Source organism: Lampetra planeri, chromosome 17 (genome assembly GCF_965212315.1).
Source record: "Lampetra planeri chromosome 17, kcLamPlan1.2.h2, whole genome shotgun sequence".
Classification (NCBI taxonomy): domain Eukaryota; kingdom Metazoa; phylum Chordata; class Hyperoartia; order Petromyzontiformes; family Petromyzontidae; genus Lampetra; species Lampetra planeri.
The window spans coordinates 3,336,286-3,355,485 of record NC_136123.1 but is presented as its reverse complement, the minus strand read 5'-3'; the positions used below and the strand labels follow the sequence as shown (position 1 = coordinate 3,355,485).

The following is a 19,200-nucleotide window of genomic DNA, read 5'->3' as shown; positions in this document are numbered from 1 at the left end:
CCCAGCCCCACCCCTCTCACCTCCCACCCAGCCCCTTCCCACCCACCCCACCCAGCCCCTCCCCACCCAGCCCCACCCCTCTCACCTCCCACCCAACCCCACCCAGCCCCTCCCCACACTCCCCACCCAGCCCCACCCAGCCCCTCCCCACCCTCCCCTCTCCACCCAGCCCCACCGCTCCCATTTTTGGATGCACGACGGACGGACACAAGAATCCCCTGTGGGCTGGTGTAACCAGGAGGTTCCTACCAGTGTAAAGCAGCAATGCTGCGCGAAGAACGTCTTAGACCTGCAACACATTTGTTGTATTTCACTTTACCCGCGATCAGCAGCAGGCACACTCCGTTACGCTTCCGCACACGGGTCACACGACAGATGTGACGTCACAGCTCACTGGCCGTGCAAAATCTATGCATTATTGCGCTCCCCCCCCCCCCTAAAAAAATACAAAAGTCTATTTTTATAATTTTTGCATGGTGTACAGTCTGGAAAGTATCCACATGGCAAATTTCAAGTTTGTTGCATGTCGGGAAGTACGCTAAACATTTAGGGTTAGATTGCGTAAATATAAACGTGTAGTCAAACCCGCCACCACAACCCGACACAGTCAGCGAGCAAGGGTTTGTCACGCCAACAAAACATTGCCAATTAGTTACGACTCCAGTACACCGGTGTTTGTGTGTGTTGGAGAGTAAACCCACAACGTTTACAATTCGAGTACGACGTTTCGCTGTTGATTACAGCCAGCTTCATCAGGCCAAACTGTGTATTTTCCCATTCCAATTTGACCCATGGGTTGTATTTGCTGAATGTTGGTCTCAATGTAAGTTCCTTCGCAAACAGCCCCACATATTTTATTGGCGCAGACGTCGTATCGAGGTTTTGAGTGCACGGCTCAAGGATCGCTTTCAGTTGAAATACCTTCACTCAAAAATGGGAAATGAAACCGAAAATGTTTTTTTTTATCTCCGCACAACTCTAGCTTGTGAGTAACACACAGTGTTACTATACCCCGTGTCGGACAGGCACAAAGTTCCAAGTTCATTTATAAAACTGTTAACCATTTACTTTGAAAGGACACAAATTAAAACATCCACGCATCCGCTCACCTGCAGTTGCGAATTTTGAACGGCTGTGTTGTCAGCGAAGAACAGGACAGAAAAAAGCATTGCATCCATAGTTGTACTGTATATCCCCCCACGTCTATGCTCCCCACCATCACCAACCCACACTGACCGGCAGAGGTGGGACAAAGTCATTGTTATGCAAGTCCAAGTCGAGTCGCAAGTCATCAAATTCATGACTCGAGTCTGACTCGAGTCCAAGTCACATGACTCGAGTCCACACCTCTGCTGACCGGTATGATAAAATATGGTCAAATAACCCCCGTGACCTCTAAGACATGGTGTGGCCCTCATCCAGCAGTGGATTAACAGAGAGTTAGTACGCATTTTGGCGTCATCTGGTCCAACACCAATGGAGACTAGGCTCCAAGAAAAGCTGTCTCGGGTGTGAACCAATCAACTTCAAGGACAGTGCATATCATTATCATTATCAGAGTTGTTTCTTTTTGTTTGCATTTTGACTGCTTGTGGTGTGGTTATTGCAAACATGATGCCTTGTATAAAGGTGTCAGTTTTTTGTACCAGTTGAAAGAGTAAAAACCTATTACTATAACAGAGGCTTGTTGCGTGTACATGTGCTGTGATATGGAAGTGATGCCATGTCTACTTAAACAAGATAATTATTTTGCACAGGTTCTTTTCGAGTGGTTTTGCAAACTGAATTTGCTTTGGAGAAGTGACCTTGGTGCAGCGTACTGAAAGAGTAACCAGTGATCTCGTATTGTCGAGATATGATTGGAACAGGCTTAAGGCAACTTGAACTGCCTTGCTTGCATCCATTGTGACCAAGACATCAACAATACACATTTGTAGGCACTGGTAAGAGGTGACAGTAAGCTACATGCGATCGTTCCGATAGCTATCACACATTAATACACTGATTGTAACGATACAGTACATAAGTTATACGCATATCATTTTACACAATTAGAATCAATGCATTAGTATTCATGGTTTTCTTTAACGTCAATATCTATTCTTTATGGCAGCGGCTATCCAACTTTACGACAGACATCAGTGTACTTTTACAAATGCAGCTATTAGGATGGATGTTGTCTTCTTGTCTATACGTTGTGCTTTCAATTCCATACACATTCCTGTAAAGGTAATGACGGGTCTAAAGGTGTATAACATGCAGTGAACACATTGGGTGTTTCCCTAATAACCCTGAATAGGTTGTTTTTTTACTTTTCTATAAGCGTCTGTAAAATTTTGTACAAAAATCCCCAACCGTGTCACCTCAAGGTCATGGGGAAGAAGAAACTGGAGTCTGCTCCTTATCTGTAGCCCCAAAAAAGTCAAAGCAAAACTATTTTCAAAACAGCACAGTTTGAAAAAAGAGGTAAAACAAAAAGCAAAGCCAGGCATTTTAAAATTCACACCGTGTCCCTGTGCAAAGTGCACACGTGTGCAAACTACTACCCACACAGACAACCATAGTCTCAGTTTTGCCAATTGTACAAATACAATGAGGGCTGAGTACACGTTACATTTGAACACGTAGGCTTTCGCGACCAATATCATCCATAATAGAGGTTTGTTTGGGTTAGATCGCGTAAATGTATAAATGTGTCGTGAAACCCGCCACCACCCGACACAGCCAACTAGTAAGGGTTGTCACGTAAACAGAACGTTGCCAATTCGTCACTAGTACAGCACTAGTGTATAGTGTAGTGTATAGTAGTGTAGTGGATAGTAGTGTAGTGTATTGTAGTGTATAGTAGTGTATAGTAGTGTAGTGTATAGTAGTGTAGTGTATAGTGTAGTGTATAGTAGTGTATAGTGTAGTGTATAGTAGTGTATAGTGTAGTGTATAGTAGTGCATAGTAGTGTAGTGTATAGTGTAGTATACTAGTACAGCACACCGGTGTGTTGGAGTGCCAAGCCACAACATTTACTCAGTTTGTAAATGTTGTGGCTTGGCTCTCCATTTATATATTTACGCGATCGAATCCAAAAACCTCTATTATACACAATCTTGATTTGAAGCTTTCGTGACTGCAGGAATCCATACTTTTTGGTTATTTCGGTAAAGTCACGTAGTTAGAAATAAAATAAATCACGACGTTTCGGGCGCAACACAAGCGTCCGTCATCAGGTGGGAAAGCATGATGCTCTATTATACACGTTACATGTTGTATTTACAATCTTAAGCCTCAAGACTTCAAAACAATGAACATACAATTTAAGCAGAGACCTTAATACCACGTCTATGCAAGTACAATTGTGCTTTCTGGCGGTGTGTATATAAAACTGCCTACTGCAAGTGATCAGCTAAATATGACGATAAATAAGAGGTTAAATTAAAGGATAGTTATCATTAACGTATTCTGGATTTAAAAAAATATGCAAGAGAAAAGCAAGATCTCAATGTTCCGACAAATACAGTGTACAAGTGCTGTACTGTTTTGGGAGTAAAGTGGGTTTGGTGGTGATGGTGGTGAGGGTTTGTGGTTGGGTTATGGAAATCCATCTGGAGTGCAGTCCACCAAAGTGTCAACAGCTAAACGTGAACAGGATATATATTTTGTGAAGGTGGAAAAGACAGTGCATGTTGCAGGTGTAGTCTCCTGTATCTGGTATCAGACTGGACCTGTGTGGAAACCGACAACAATTACAAACGCACAAGAGATCCCTGACGTGATACTTTGCATAACTTCCTTGTAAACGTTATTTTTTGGGTTTGTTTTAGTGGCGAGACCCTATCTCTCTTTCCTCGAAAAATGGAATTCCGTGTGGGCTTTACAAAACCACAGCACGTAAGGTCACACAGAGCAAGCTGCACATATAAACTTTCACTCACACGTACAGGAAGATGTTCTCAGGCTGCAATACACATATACCGTACACAAGAATTACACGTGCCTTGGACACAGGAAAGATATTTGTTGGACACAGAGGCACAAGGGGACATATTGCACTGGTCGTGGAGACACAGAGGGGCCGTCGTGCTCTAGGCCCACATGCAGCATCCGCATTTTGAGACACACACACAGAGACCAGGGGGCAGACAACCTTTGTGCAGGTGACAGGGACAGACAGGACAACATCTATAGCGGAGTTTAACACGTAGGCTTTCGCAACCAATATTATTCATAATCAACGTTTTTGGGTTTAGATCGCGTTATTTATAAATGTGTCGTAACCCTCCACCACCCGACACGGCCAATCAGCAAAAAAAGTGTCACGTTGACAAAAGATAAATAGTTCACTGCTGCTGCTCTATTTAAGACCGGGAGCAAGAGCAGAGCCTCGCCATTCTGGCGAATTGCCAGATGAGGCTGGATGCAATTACCAGCAAAACGTCGTACTACTCAAAAAATAATAATTGTTGTGGTTTCATGCTTCAACACACCGGGTGGGCTAAAGCAGTGAACTATTTGTCTTTTGTCAACGTGACACTTTTTTTGCTGATTGGCCGTGTCGGGTGGTGGAGGGTTACGACACATTTATAAATAACGCGACCTAACCCAAAAACGTTGATTATGAATCTATAGCGGAGACAACAAGAACCGCCAATTCGCCACCAAGTGGCGGTGACTTTGCCAGGGCGATCGCGCCAGGCTAGGTGCACTCTGAGGCAACGTGAAGTTGTCGAAGGTTCGCTGGCAGGAGGTCACGGTGCTATGGGTTGACTGAGTTGACTGGCAGAGGGCACATGAAGTACACACACAAGGCACAGCTGGACTGGACAGAGGTTACACAACCGTGCTGTAGAGACACACACACACAGATGGCCCAGTATAATTCACTGGTCAACAAAAACAACATTTTTTTCTGGCCTGGACTTTTGCAGCTGTTTTAGACTAATTTCAGGGTGCTGATTCCAAATCTGATCTCAGATTTGCTGTATCACATCTCATTTTTATGCTATCGGCATACCCCATTTTCATTGATTTTACCCGAAATTAACTCTGTCACTTATGATTGCAAGTTGTTGCGAGTCAGTGACTGCTTTAGTGTTAAAATATGGTGCTGTATTTTTAGGATAGTGTGTTTATAATATAATTTAATGTAGATATCCACATTTATTTAATATTTTTCTTCTACAGTTTTTATTGAAAATGCAATATTTGATATCTCAAAAACCTGATGTGATAGACAAAAACTGATGTCAGATTTGGAATCAGCACCCCAAAATTACATTAGAACCGTTGGAATACCTTATACCAGAAAAAGTGTGTTGACCAGTATAATCTTCCACGTAAAATTTGACAACCACTCACAACGTTAACGAAATTACCACGTTTTAAAAACAAAAACTAAGAGCAGAGGTTAATGAATAACAATGGAAAAAAGTGAAACTGTGGGCCAGGAGAGTTTACAGGTGATGTGTGTGTGTCTGAGTGGGGAGCGGTGGTGTAGCGATTAGCACTGCGAAACGTGGGCCACCAAACGAGCAGCGAAGGTTTATCTGAGCCGGGTCCTGGGCATCTCCCCTAGGTCGACTCGGCCTTAAATTAGTACCTAGTGCGGTGTGCCAACATCGTCACGAGGGATACAAATGGTGATTATTGCCCACCCTTGGCACTTGTCCCCCCCCCCCCGCAATAGTCTCAGCAAAGGCTATGCGGGGGAGCTTTGTCTTTGTGTCACCCGTTTCGCTTATCCATAATTTGTAGCAATGTGTCCTGCCCAAGCTTACTTTTATTTGTTTAAAAAGAAATACCGTGTGTCAATACGCATGTCTTCTCTTATCCATACATGAACACTTTAATGATAATACTTCCAAGCATGCGTTGTCATGCTTTGCGCAGTTTCCTGCTTTTGTTCCATTTTTTTCTGTTTTCAATCCATAGTCGTGGAAGGTAATACGCACGATAAAAAAAACTTTCCTCTAAAAAGAGAGAGAGAGAGCGAGAGGAGAGTGGTGATGGTTGTGGTGATGGTGATGATGATGGTGGTCGTGATGGTGGTGGTGATGGTGGTGGGGAAAAGAGAGAGAGAGAGAGTAGGGCGAGGGGGGCTAGAGAGATAGGGAAGGGGTAAGGAGAGGGAGCAGAGCATGCTTCTTCGTGTTGATGTTTGTGTCTACGAAGAAAGTCGCACAGATTGATTTGGTTGCGCAATAGTAAAACACGTAAAATATTTCATTTAATAAGTAATATGTGGCACATTACGAATGGATCACTTCCTAATGTGTGAAGGCCCTGATGTGCTGTGCATTGCATCAATGCATGGGTGTACAGCAGCATGTGATGACTGAGTCGGGCCTGTAGGTGGCTGGCAGGGTTAATGAATAACCGCACGTGTAGACCAGCCACGTGGTTAATGGCGTCTCGGAAGAAGTGCTGCGTCTAACACGCGCTGTTGCATTTTACAGGTAAAGGACCCAAAGGTTGTTTTTGATCGTTATATAAATGTTCTATACTTGTTCTAGACTTGTTCTAGACTTTAAGCTTGGCTTTGAATTGTTCGTTTGTGATATATGCAATTAGAGGCGGTTTAGCACTGCATTGTAAAGGGATGATGCACTGTAATTAGTTACTGTCATTGTAATTCTCTAACTCTAATACTGTTTAGTCTATAACCATGCCCATGTACCCAGAGTATGACTACTTGCAATGCTATTGAGAATAGAACACGTGTAAAGTAATAAGCTGTACAATGGTGAGATACAGTACGTATACTGTACACATACAGTACATATAATGGGTGTAATATACCTATAAAAGTGGATGGTATAGATAGACATACAGCTTAGGATTAAAGTAATAGTCGAATAGTGATGTGCAAATGTGATTGTCAAAGACAAGGATGGTTTATAAGTAGTAGAATTTGGTTTAAGACAGAGGGTTCATGTATAACCGCACGTGTAAACCAGCGACATGGTTAATGGCGTCTCGGAAGATTTGCTGCGTGTAAACAACACGCTGTTGCATTTTACAGAGTGACGGTGCGGTTCTTCACAAGATTAATATTAACTACAATAAATAAATGTGCTTGCCCTCGATTTGGAGCACCTGCCCACGTCCTTAATTTCGAGTGTGCAACAAATATTTAAAAATACTTTTCTTTTTTAAACACGCTTTAATGAAATGTACCGTACTAGTAGTAATGGCAGAACTCCACGACTACAAGTGACCCCGACGCTTGCCACAACGTAATAGACCGTGCTGATTCACAGCCAACGTCAGTTGAGCGTGGGCAATTAGAGCCAAGGCGAAACATAACATGTAAAAAATATTGTTTTACATTTCTTTGATAGAATATAGTATTGTCATCAGTATGAGATAAGTATATAACGTTTGCAGTCGATACCACATTGGGAAGTGGCTTAAAATTGAGTTACAAGATTTGAGGAGACGACAACAACAGAGTGAGTTAATAGAAAGCGTGTAAAAAGATTGTTTAAAAAAATATTTTAATGATAGAATATAGTATTGTCATCAGTAAGACATAAGTATACGAAGTTTGCAGTCGATACCACATTGGGAAGTGGGTTAAAACTAAGTTAGAAGATTTGAGGATACAAGAACAACGACAACAACAACAGACAGAGTGAGTTAAATAAAAGCGTGTAAATAAAAAAAAGGGGGGGGGGGAGAGCACGTAAAGCAATGAAAAAAAACGAAACGATGAACGAAGCAAAGTGCCGACTAAAACCGAGCATCATCTTGTTTCCTCTGATCGTAAAAAAATAGAAAAAAAATAGAGAGGTGAGGGGGTGAGAGGGAGAAAGCGAAAGAAAGGAGGAGGAGGAGGGGGAGGAGGAGGAGGAGGAGGGGGAGGAGGAGGAGGGAGAGGAGGGGGAGGAGGAGGAGGGAGAGGAGGGGGAGGAGGAGGGAGAGGAGGAGGAGGAGGAGGAGGGGGAGGAGGAGGGGGGGGAGGAGGAGGAGGGGGAGGAGGAGGAGGGAGAGGAGGAGGAGGGGGAGGAGGAGGAGGGGGAGGAGGAGGAGGGGGAGGAGGAGGAGGGGGAGGAGGAGGAGGAGGGGGAGGAGGAGGAGGGAGAGGAGGAGGAGGAGGGGGAGGAGGAGGAGGAGGGGGAGGAGGAGGAGGGAGAGGAGGGGGAGGAGGAGGAGGGAGAGGAGGGGGAGGAGGAGGGAGAGGAGGAGGAGGGGGAGGAGGAGGGGGGGAGGAGGAGGGGGAGGAGGAGGAGGGGGAGGAGGAGGAGGGAGAGGAGGAGGGAGAGGAGGAGGAGGAGGGGGAGGAGTAGGGGGAGGAGGGAGAGGAGGGGGAGGAGGGGGAGGAGGAGGGGGAGGAGGAGGAGGGGGAGGAGGAGGAGGGGGAGGAGGAGGAGGGGGAGGAGGAGGAGGGGGAGGAGGAGGAGGAGGGGGAGGAGGAGGAGGGGGAGGAGGGTGAGGAGTAGGGGGAGGAGGGAGAGGAGGAGGAGGGGGAGGAGGAGGAGGGGGAGGAGGAGGAGGGGGAGGAGGAGGGGGAGGAGGAGGAGGGAGAGGAGGGGGAGGAGGGGGGGGAGGAGAAGGAGGGGGAGGAGGAGGAGGGAGAGGAGGGGGAGGAGGAGGGAGAGGAGGAGGAGGAGGAGGAGGAGGGGGAGGAGGGAGGGAGGCTCCTCCCAGCCACCCTCTCCACTGCGAGCCCGTGACGTCGTGGGAGCTTTAAATGCCCTCGCCACCGCCTCCGTGACGTCCAGACAAGGCAAAGACACCACCGGCCTTTACGTCGCACAAAGAAGAGGAGGAGAACGAAAGAACCATTATCGTCACATCCTCGTCTATTTGTTGTGTCCCACATCATCGTCGTCGTCGTCGCCGTCACCAACCACGACCATCACCAAATCCGACGACCTCGCGCCGGTGTTGTCGTCTCGTGTTGTCATCCTCTCGGCTGCCTGCTGCTCTGCCCCCCCCCCACACACACACAGCCACACACACACACACAGCCACACACACACACAGCCACACACCACCTCATCTCTCGTCGTCACTGCCACTTGGAGAAGCAAGCGAGCGAGCGAGGGAGGGGGGGAGGAAGAGACGCGGAGTGGAGCGGAGGGGGGGAAGTCACAACAAGCCAGGCCGGGAGGCAGCAGCAGCAGCAGGAGGAAGAGGAGGGAGGGAGGGAGGCTCGAGCTGACAGCACTGTAAGTGGCCCCTTCGGGCACACACACACACACGTACAGACACACACACACGTACAGACACACACTGACAACACACACATACACACAGAGACACACGTACAGACACACACACTGACACACGTACAGAGACACACACACACATACACACAGACACACGTACACACACTGACACACGCACAGAGACACAAACAGAGACACACGCACACAAAGACACACACACACACAAAGACACACTGACACACGTACACACACTGACACACGTACAGACACACACACACACAAAGACACACTGACACACGTACAGAGACACACACACACACACTGACACACGTACAGAGACACACACAAAGACACGCGCACACAGACACACACACATTCACAAAGACACACACAAACATACACCGGCACAAAGAAAAAACACACAAAAACATACACTGGCACACATACACACACATACACACACAAAGACACACTGACACACAAATACACACGGACACACATACACGCGCAGACACATACACACAAACATACACTGACACAAAGACACACACGCATTCACAAAGACATAAACATACACTGGCACACATACACACGCACAGACGCATACACACAGACACACTGACACACACATACATACAAAGACACAGTCACACACAAATACACACTGATACACACGCATACACAAAGACACATACATACATACAAACACACACAAACGCAGACACACAAACACACTGACACACAAAGACACATACATACAAACACACCGACGCAGACACAAAGACACATGCATACATACAAACACACAGCCGCATACACAGACACACACAAACAAACTGACACAGAGAGACACGCATATACACAAAGACACACTCACACGCATACACAACGACGCATACACACAAACAACAAAGACAAAGATACACTGACACACACACAACGACGCATACACACAAACACAGACATAATACACACGTAGAAATAGACACATACACAGACAAGCATACACTGACAAAGACACACATACAAAGACGCACACTGTGACATACATAGAGTACAAAGACATACACAAAGACACGTACACAAAGACACAGACACAAATATTTGTAAAACACACACACACAAAGACGACGTGTACTAACTAGCACAGTACACACACAAAGACACAGGACAGGCACACAAACACCAAGACATCAACAGAGACGTTGCACTCTCACACTTACCACAGACGCACATTTTTTTGTTTACAATAACAACAACAACATGCACGGATGATGGTGAAAGTGCTGTTGGCGAGCACCTATTAAGGGCCTTGCCCACAGCGACACACAACCCCGAACACCGCCTTTATCTCCCCGTGGCTGATGTGTCTCTACGTCGAGGCTGAGTGTGTGTAAGTCGAGGCTGAGTGTGTGTAAGTCGAGGCTGAGTGTGTGTAAGTCGAGGCTGAGTGTGTGTAAGTCGAGGCTGAGTGTGTGTAAGTCGAGGCTGAGTGTGTGTAAGTCGAGGCTGAGTGTGTGTAAGTCGAGGCTGAGTGTGTGTAAGTCGAGGCTGAGTGTGTGTAAGTCGAGGCTGAGTGTGTGTAAGTCGAGGCTGAGTGTGTGTAAGTCGAGGCTGAGTGTGTGTAAGTCGAGGCTGAGTGTGTGTAAGTCGAGGCTGAGTGTGTGTAAGTCGAGGCTGAGTGTGTGTAAGTCGAGGCTGAGTGTGTGTAAGTCGAGGCTGAGTGTGTGTAAGTCGAGGCTGAGTGTGTGTAAGTCGAGGCTGAGTGTGTGTAAGTCGAGGCTGAGTGTGTGTAAGTCGAGGCTGAGTGTGTGTAAGTCCAGGCTGAGTGTGTGTAAGTCCAGGCTGAGTGTGTGTAAGTCGAGGTTGAGTCTGTTCACTCGCCACCGACGTTCGCTCTCCTTGGGCCGTGGAATCCAACTCAGGCTGGGCCGGGTTCCTTGTAGCGCAGCGCCACCGTCGATTTACCACCAGCGCACATGAACGTAGTATACGCGATGTGATAATTGTTTACACCACGAATACTACGCCACTCGACAGCCTTAAAAGACTGTTGGGGCAAGTGGGTTGGGGGTGGATGGTGGCCAGCACTGCGCCCGGCCGCCTTTGTCTACCTTCCCAAGTTGGCGATGTTTACACCACCGCCACTAGGTACTCATTTGAGGCTGAGTCGAGCTAGGGGAGTCCTGGGACCGGTTCGGATAATTGTCGGCGGTGTCGACCGTGAGCTGGGATCGAACTGGGGTTGAACGGGTTCGTAGCGCAGCGCGCTAACCACTGCGCCACCGCTCCTCAATTGTCCACTAAACATGCACTACCTTTAACAGTGTTTTAACTGCTTCGATCACACACAAAGACACGTCTTACGAGGACAGGCTATACACATGCATGCATGCAAACGTTACAATACAACATTATACACGGGTACACACACAACACACGGTATTACCCATCCATGTATTGCAGACAAACGTACACCGAGATGAATTCACGTCCGGTAAGTGCATCGTTTGTTTTGACACAAGTAACCCGTACACGTGCCACCACATGTTTCTGTTGTGTATTCGTGTCCGTGTTTGTCCACGTGTGTCAAGTCAGTGTGTGCCGGTGTGTGGTGAGCATGGCACCTCTGCCAATGCTGCTATATGTTTCAAATATCTACGCTTGGTGTAGCACTGAATAATACTGTACCGGATTCAATGTCAGATGCAAAGCAATATGTATGCCAAACATGCACACGCGTGCAGTATATACAAGAATCGCACCTCCGGTTTGCACGGTTGGTTACGTACGGTGCGAAAGAAGTTCAACATACATGCACGTACACAACAACAAGACGACAAATACCGTACACAAGGACCCAAACAATACACAAATGCCGATGACAGCACAGCTGCTTAAGCACGGAAATAGACACAACACGTGCCATACACACACACACGGGGAAGAACACATACTCATACCTGTCAACCCCTTATCACAGACCAATTCAGACCGTATTGGGTCACCCCGTGCTCCTTATAAATCTCAACGTTCATCCAACAAAATCCCATCACGAGAAAGAGAAACACAGACAAATAGACAACACATTGTTTTTTGCCCGCATTGAAACGGCTGCATGTCCCTGTAACACGAATACGGGGTGAACCCGTACGGGTGGTTGACACGGTACGTGCACACACGCCAACAGCATACACTGCCGACACGCAGAAGTGACGCGTACATGGCGTCACAGTCTCACCCAACACGTGCACTTGTTGTTGTTGTTGTACACGCGCGAGGAGACACGTGGGTCCCACCCCACGGGTCCACCCCACGTGGGTCCACCCCAGTCTACATCGTGTGCCAACGTCGAGACAACGTTGGCACGCGGTTGGACCAACGTTTTTCATGTTTGCAGGGGACACACGCGCACACACACATACAACATACGTCCACATACAAACATGCACATGGTAACATGCGCACGCATCGGTGCCATTGTGTAAACGACACAGTGGCAGATACACGCACTGACATGCACACACCGGTAAAGTGACATGACGACGTTACAGCTGTAGAAACTGACGCAACACACACACACACGAGGAAGCAGGCGTGTTCTTTGTTACACACACACACACTTCTGCACGTGAACACCTTGACACATTGAAACACGCGGACACACATACACGGCCACCTACACAAAACCACATACACTGAAAACAGCTCTCCTATACAACAACACTGCCGCATACACCGACTCGCATGTATGCCACTCACCGTCGACACACACACGAGCACAAAGACCCATTGCCACATACAATGCAGAGTAAGCGCAGCTACTTACACACGTACATGTGCACACACAGCACCCAGATATACGAACAAGGAAACGGCCACGTCGATTCATAAGTGTATTGTCTACACACAAATACATGAGCACAAATACTGACACACATACACACCCAAACACACACACACACACCGATCATAGCCGAGAGGAAGCAGCCGCGTCCATGCAGTAGTAACATATACACGTACATTTTTACACACAGAGAGACACAGATGTAGTCACAAAGCCACGGACTCCACACACACAAAGAGATGCTGTATATAGCCTGTAACAGTATCGTGGCAAATACTGTTATCGAACATTTGATGCTGAGTCGACCTAGGGGAGGCCCAGGACCGTTTCAGATATTCGCCACTGATGTTGGCCGTGAGCGGGAGTCGAACCCGGGTGGCCGGGTGCGTAGCTTAGCGCGTTAACCGCTGCACCACCGCTCCCCCTGTGTGCCACACACACCACACACACACACCACCACACGTTTAACACAGATATGCATGAGGAAACAGTCATCATACTGGCATACACAGTATACCCTCTCGGATGCATGTCACCCATAGTCCTCACACTCAGAAATATAGCCACAGACACACACACACACTATGTATCACACACACACTTCCTAATACACACAGACAGCCACATATAACATGCTGGCCACAGACACACACACTATGTATCACACACACACTTCCTAATACACACAGACAGCCACATATAACATGCTGGCCACAGACACACACACTATGTATCACACACACACTTCCTAATACACACAGACAGCCACATATAACATGCTGGCCACAGACACACACACTATGTATCACACACACACTTCCTAATACACACAGACAGCCACATATAACATGCTGGCCACAGACACACACACTATGTATCACACACACACTTCCTAATACACACAGACAGCCACATATAACATGCTGGCCACAGACACACACACACTATGTATCACACACACACTTCCTAATACACACAGACAGCCACATATAACATGCTGGCCACAGACACACACACTATGTATCACACACACACTTCCTAATACACACAGACAGCCACATATAACATGCTGGCCACAGACTACACACTTTGTACAAAGAAGCCCTGTATTGTCTTACAGACTGTCATGGGCAAGCGCTGATAGTGAGCACGTATGAATGTGTGTGCGTGCACACGCACGAAAGCACAATCACACACATCGCACACACACACATCCATACTCAGAAATGCACACGCTTAGCACATAACCTACGGGGAAGCAAGCACGTAGTGACATACACACATTATACTGTAGATTCCATGGGCCACAGCAGGAACTGGTACCACCTAAGAAAGCAAAAACTTCAATCGTCCCAGTTGATCTATACGGCTAACTCGAGTTAATGTCCCAATAGCTCCCCACTAATTCCAAGTGGTTATCACGATTCAATGTTGCTGGTCACGTTCGGAAAGTGGAACCGCTAAAAAGTTGTGCCACCTTTGTGTTGTACTGACAAGTGAAACATCTGGTCTGGGCTCATTGACTAATGCTGGCCACAAATGGGCGCATTCACGTCACCCATAATCCCAAAAAAAGGCAAAAACCCCCCGTATAGTCTTAACAGACTGTAGGGGCAAGTGCTGTTAGTGAGCACCTATGGAGGCTGGCATGGCACACGAGGGGGTGGGTGGCCAACACCACGCCCGGCTGCCTTTGTCTCCCCAGTGACGATGTTTACACACCGCACTAGGTACTCATTTGAGGCTGAGTCGACCTAGGGGAGGCCTAGGACCGGTTCAGATAATCGTCACTGGTGTTGGCCGTGAGCGGGAATCGAACCCGGGTCGCCAGGTTCGTAGCGCAGCGCGCTAACTGCTACACCACCGCTCCCCATAATCCATGCACACTGATACACACACACGCACAATAATAGCCGAATACACACAGTCACATGCAACCACTGGCCACAGGGAGCATGCACAACAAATAATGGCCACACACTAAGACAAAGAACTATAAATGTTACCCATAGTCCACACACAAACACACTAATAGTCTAAAACTCACAGATGCGCAGGCAGTCATTACAACCACTGACCACAGGAAGCATGCACACATACACTGACTAGCCACACATTCACACTGACACACACACACCATGGCTCCCGTCACCCATAGTCCACACCCAACAAGCACACGGACTCGCAGATAAGACACACATGCGGAAGTTGCTCAAAAGCTCGATTTTTACATTATTCTGTACCATATCGTCTACCACACTCCTAATGCAAACCTACACATATTCGCACCTCGCACGCGTAGTATATGTACATTAACATGTGTCGGAGCCAATTATGAAGTGTTAGTTCGGTTTTCTCATTGCTCCCAGGCCAAGAGTGTAGCGTTGTAACTTTCCTAAGCATGTACAGAACACACACTTGCTGCCGACGTCAGCTTCACATATACCCACACAAACCAACAGGATGTGTGTGCGTGTGTTTGCTTTCGTAACGCCCTACCAAGACGAGTTAAGGGGATTCCTACCGTGGTGTCACGGTCAGCACACTGGACTAGCGTTCCAGAAGTCACCGGTTCAACCCCATCTCACGACACGGTATTTGGAACGATGGCACGAATGAAGTTATTTAAATCCTCCCCACCTCTGTCCACCCATGAGTACAACATGGGGCACACTGCAGTCATGCGAATGGAAAGTCGTGTGTGGTGGGGCAGAGTGTGGGTTATTCTACCCCTTCCAAGATGACGGGTTGATCAAGGTACTCTGTGGAGGGGGGGCAGCTCTCTAAAGTTACTCGTGGATGCCCTTCTGCTAGCAGAGGCATGAGCGAACAATTGCAGGGCTCCACATTTACCAACAAAATTTAAGAGCTCTAACCCTTAAGTCCAAAATACTTCTTCCTGTGTACACTGTAGTCCTGTGGGGGTTTAACTTGAACTGTAGCACTGCTGAGGCAGAAACAATTCAAGTTATATTTATCACGAAAAGGAAATACACATGCTGAAAATAATAAGCAACCTATTGGCCAACATGCCTTCAAGGTCAATATTTCTCATTGACATTCGAGCTGCACAACAGTCTTGGGCCAGATTCCCGTTCTTAGCAATCATCACAGAGCCGTAGGCATTCACACAATGCTCATCAGTAACACAGTTGTCATCTGTGACACATGTCATCTGCTGAAACAGCTATTTAGCCGGTCAATCCACTGCTGGATTGAGGCCTCCCGATGCCGTGTCACTCATGGGTGTTTTTTTTAACATACTTCATCATGATGATCACCATGGGTTTCGGGGATGATCCACCACAGTTCAGATATCGTTAGCCACTGATGTTAACCGTGGCTGGGAATTGAACTCGGGTTGTCATGTTCACAGCACAATGGCCTAACCACTAACACCACCACAACAACATTTTTTCTAGATTTGAAGCTTTCGTGACTGCAAGGATTCATATTCTTAGGTTTTTTCGGTAAAGTCACGTAGGTAAAAAAAACCTAAGAATAACAACATTTTTGGTACAACGCTAGTATTAATGACATTAACAGTAACAGTACGTTTGACTGAGTGTAGGTAGATATTTATTCATATTAAGATACACATATACATGTGTTCATGTATATGGGGCGGTTATAATAGGACATATATCGCGATATCTACCACCAAATACAGCCGGGGGAAAATGCGGCTGGATTTTTTTTTCTACAATGACCCCCAAGCTGATAATGACCCAGCAGCAAAACATCCAATTTGTGTTGGTCCTGCATACGTGTGCGCGTGTGCCTGTGTGAACATCATTACGTAACCACTGCATTCCCCCCCCCCCCCCCTGTTACTGACATGGGCTGGTGAAAGCGCCATGGTGTGCGTGTGTGTATGTGGTTGAGAATTTAAAATGGTATGTGCTCTATATGTGGGGAATGGTGAGAGAATGAAACGGAGTCATACGCATTTATCTGCGGGGAGTGGCGTCAAATGTCGTGACATTGTGTGAATTATTTATGACAAAATTAGACGTGGGATTTCATTGCAAAAATATTTTACTCTCCCCCTTGCTGGAGCTGCCATGCATTTAATTATTCATGTTCATCATTTGTACGAGTTGGGCATCGTGAGACGGAATGTCACATATTATTGTCATTTTAAGCCTCTCATAAAATCACCCAGAATGCACCCGATCTGAACAGATCTCGGGAAGCTAAGCAGGTTGAGCCTGAACAGTTCTCGGATGGGCGACTGCCATGCTAAATCAGGTGTTGTAGGCTACTGCAGGGCTACACGTTTGGCAACAGAGGGCCAATGCAGCAACATCCACTGTTGCACTATACTCTGCTAAAACGTCTATGCTTCTCCGCCTTCACCAACCGACACTGACCATCGTGAAGTGTGGCCAATTAACATCCATGCACACACCGACACCAATCTGCACTGTCCTGCATGGTGACCTGCGGTCAAATAATACCCCGGTGATCCGCTCGGCATGGGGGAGGAACCTCATCCAGCAGTGGACTTCCAAAAGAGCTGGACATTTCACATTGTGAGGCACTGCATGGGAGGCACGGTATGAATAATAAATTCTGATGAATTTATTATTAAATTATTGTCCTGCATGTCACAGTCAAAGTAGGTCTCCATCACAACAGGCAGACCATTTAAATGTGGCTATAATCTGGTTACGTGAAGCAAGTAAGATGTACGCATGCACCTCACTTGGTTGGCGTATTTTATTTAACAAGATGGAATGCAAGAATCTAAGCGAGGCATGTGCAATATGCATGACAGCCAACCAAACAATACAAACAATGAGAGACATGCGACCTGGCAGGATAAATCGAACGACCCAAATGTCATACCATACATGATACGTATCGCAACACAGACGACGATAATGAGTTAATGCACCGTATTGTAAAACTAAATAATTTCTCAAAAAACTTTGACCACCCCCATTTTCAGGCACAATGTAGATTGTACTTAATGCACATCGTCACGTCATTAAATGGTATGTCATCGGTGTTGAACTGTGTAGGATCATTGAATAAATGGCTGCCTCGAAATGCAGTACGGCAGTAGTACATTTTTGTATTCCGAACATGACATTACTCTAAATTGAGTAGGCGGCGGTGAGCGGGAGAGACAAAGCTTGCGAGAGAGAGAAAAAAAAACAACATCCACAATCCGTATTTCTTCTTAAGTCTTACGTAAGCCACAGAATGCTGTCATCCTCTGCGCCTGCGAGTCACGTGCAGCTCTTCGCATGCAGAGTTAAATAATATAATCGGAGTGTTAAATTACGCAAAACATTTTTTTCAAGAACACCATCCTTCATGTATTGCAGCGCACCTCGTCGCCTGTGCACACGTTCAACACACCGACTGTTGAATGTGTACACGGCGTTGAATCTTGGAACGTGGTGCTCTGGCAATGCCGGATCATTATAATCAAAGCCACCTGAGTCCATCCATTCTGCACTGCGCTCTGGGCTGGCCTTACGAGCGCAAAAATTCACATCTGCCAACGTGCAAGGCCCCTTTCACCGATTGCAGATGCGCGTGGCAGTCCTGTCAGGATGTCCCCCGGACAGCTGCTCTTTGTCCGTGCGCTGCTAGACGAGGGCATCCCCATGTCGCGCAGGTTGTGCAGGTCGTGCGTGGCGGTTGTCTGACCATACTTCACCACGCTGGTGAGTGCGGGTTGGTGGAGGTGTGGAGCTTCGACACGGGAGAGTAGAAGTACAGGAGCACAGTAGATTTTGCCACAATGCCCACCGCATATCCCTTGTAAGCATATCGTACTATCAATTCTCTCCTCTCTGTGTGCCATCTATAATACCTACACATCTGTGGCTATAGCGGTTTGACGGCGCATTGGTTTTAACACCGCGCTCATGAACCTGACTTACCCGAGTGTGACTCCCGGCCACAGCTAACATCAGTGGACAAGTGCTGTTAACAAGCATCTATCATACACAAGCCTAGACATGAATAATTGTGTCCTTAAAAGCTTGACACAACTACACTATCACGGTTCACTAGTCATGTACACTCGGTCAAATACAGGGTTATTTCTTTATACACGTGTGTGTGCCATCACACCCACCCATCTATGCATTGTGAAAAATGGCGTTTTTTCCACTTTTTAAATGAAAAACCGGTTTGTCAAAATACTTCCTGGGTCAAAGGCAAAGCCC

At 46.9% G+C, this 19,200-nt stretch overlaps 1 protein-coding gene across 1 annotated transcript in view; it reads left to right on the top strand.

The window, feature by feature from the left end:
- Positions 1–8,651: 8,651 nt before the first annotated feature.
- ZNFX1 (zinc finger NFX1-type containing 1) overlaps positions 8,652–19,200 on the top strand; it is a 35,224-nt gene continuing 24,675 nt past the window's right edge. The window contains exon 1 of the mRNA XM_078601865.1: positions 8,652–9,165. The gene's annotated coding sequence lies outside the window, so the exon portion shown is untranslated. The remainder of the gene's footprint in view (positions 9,166–19,200) is intronic.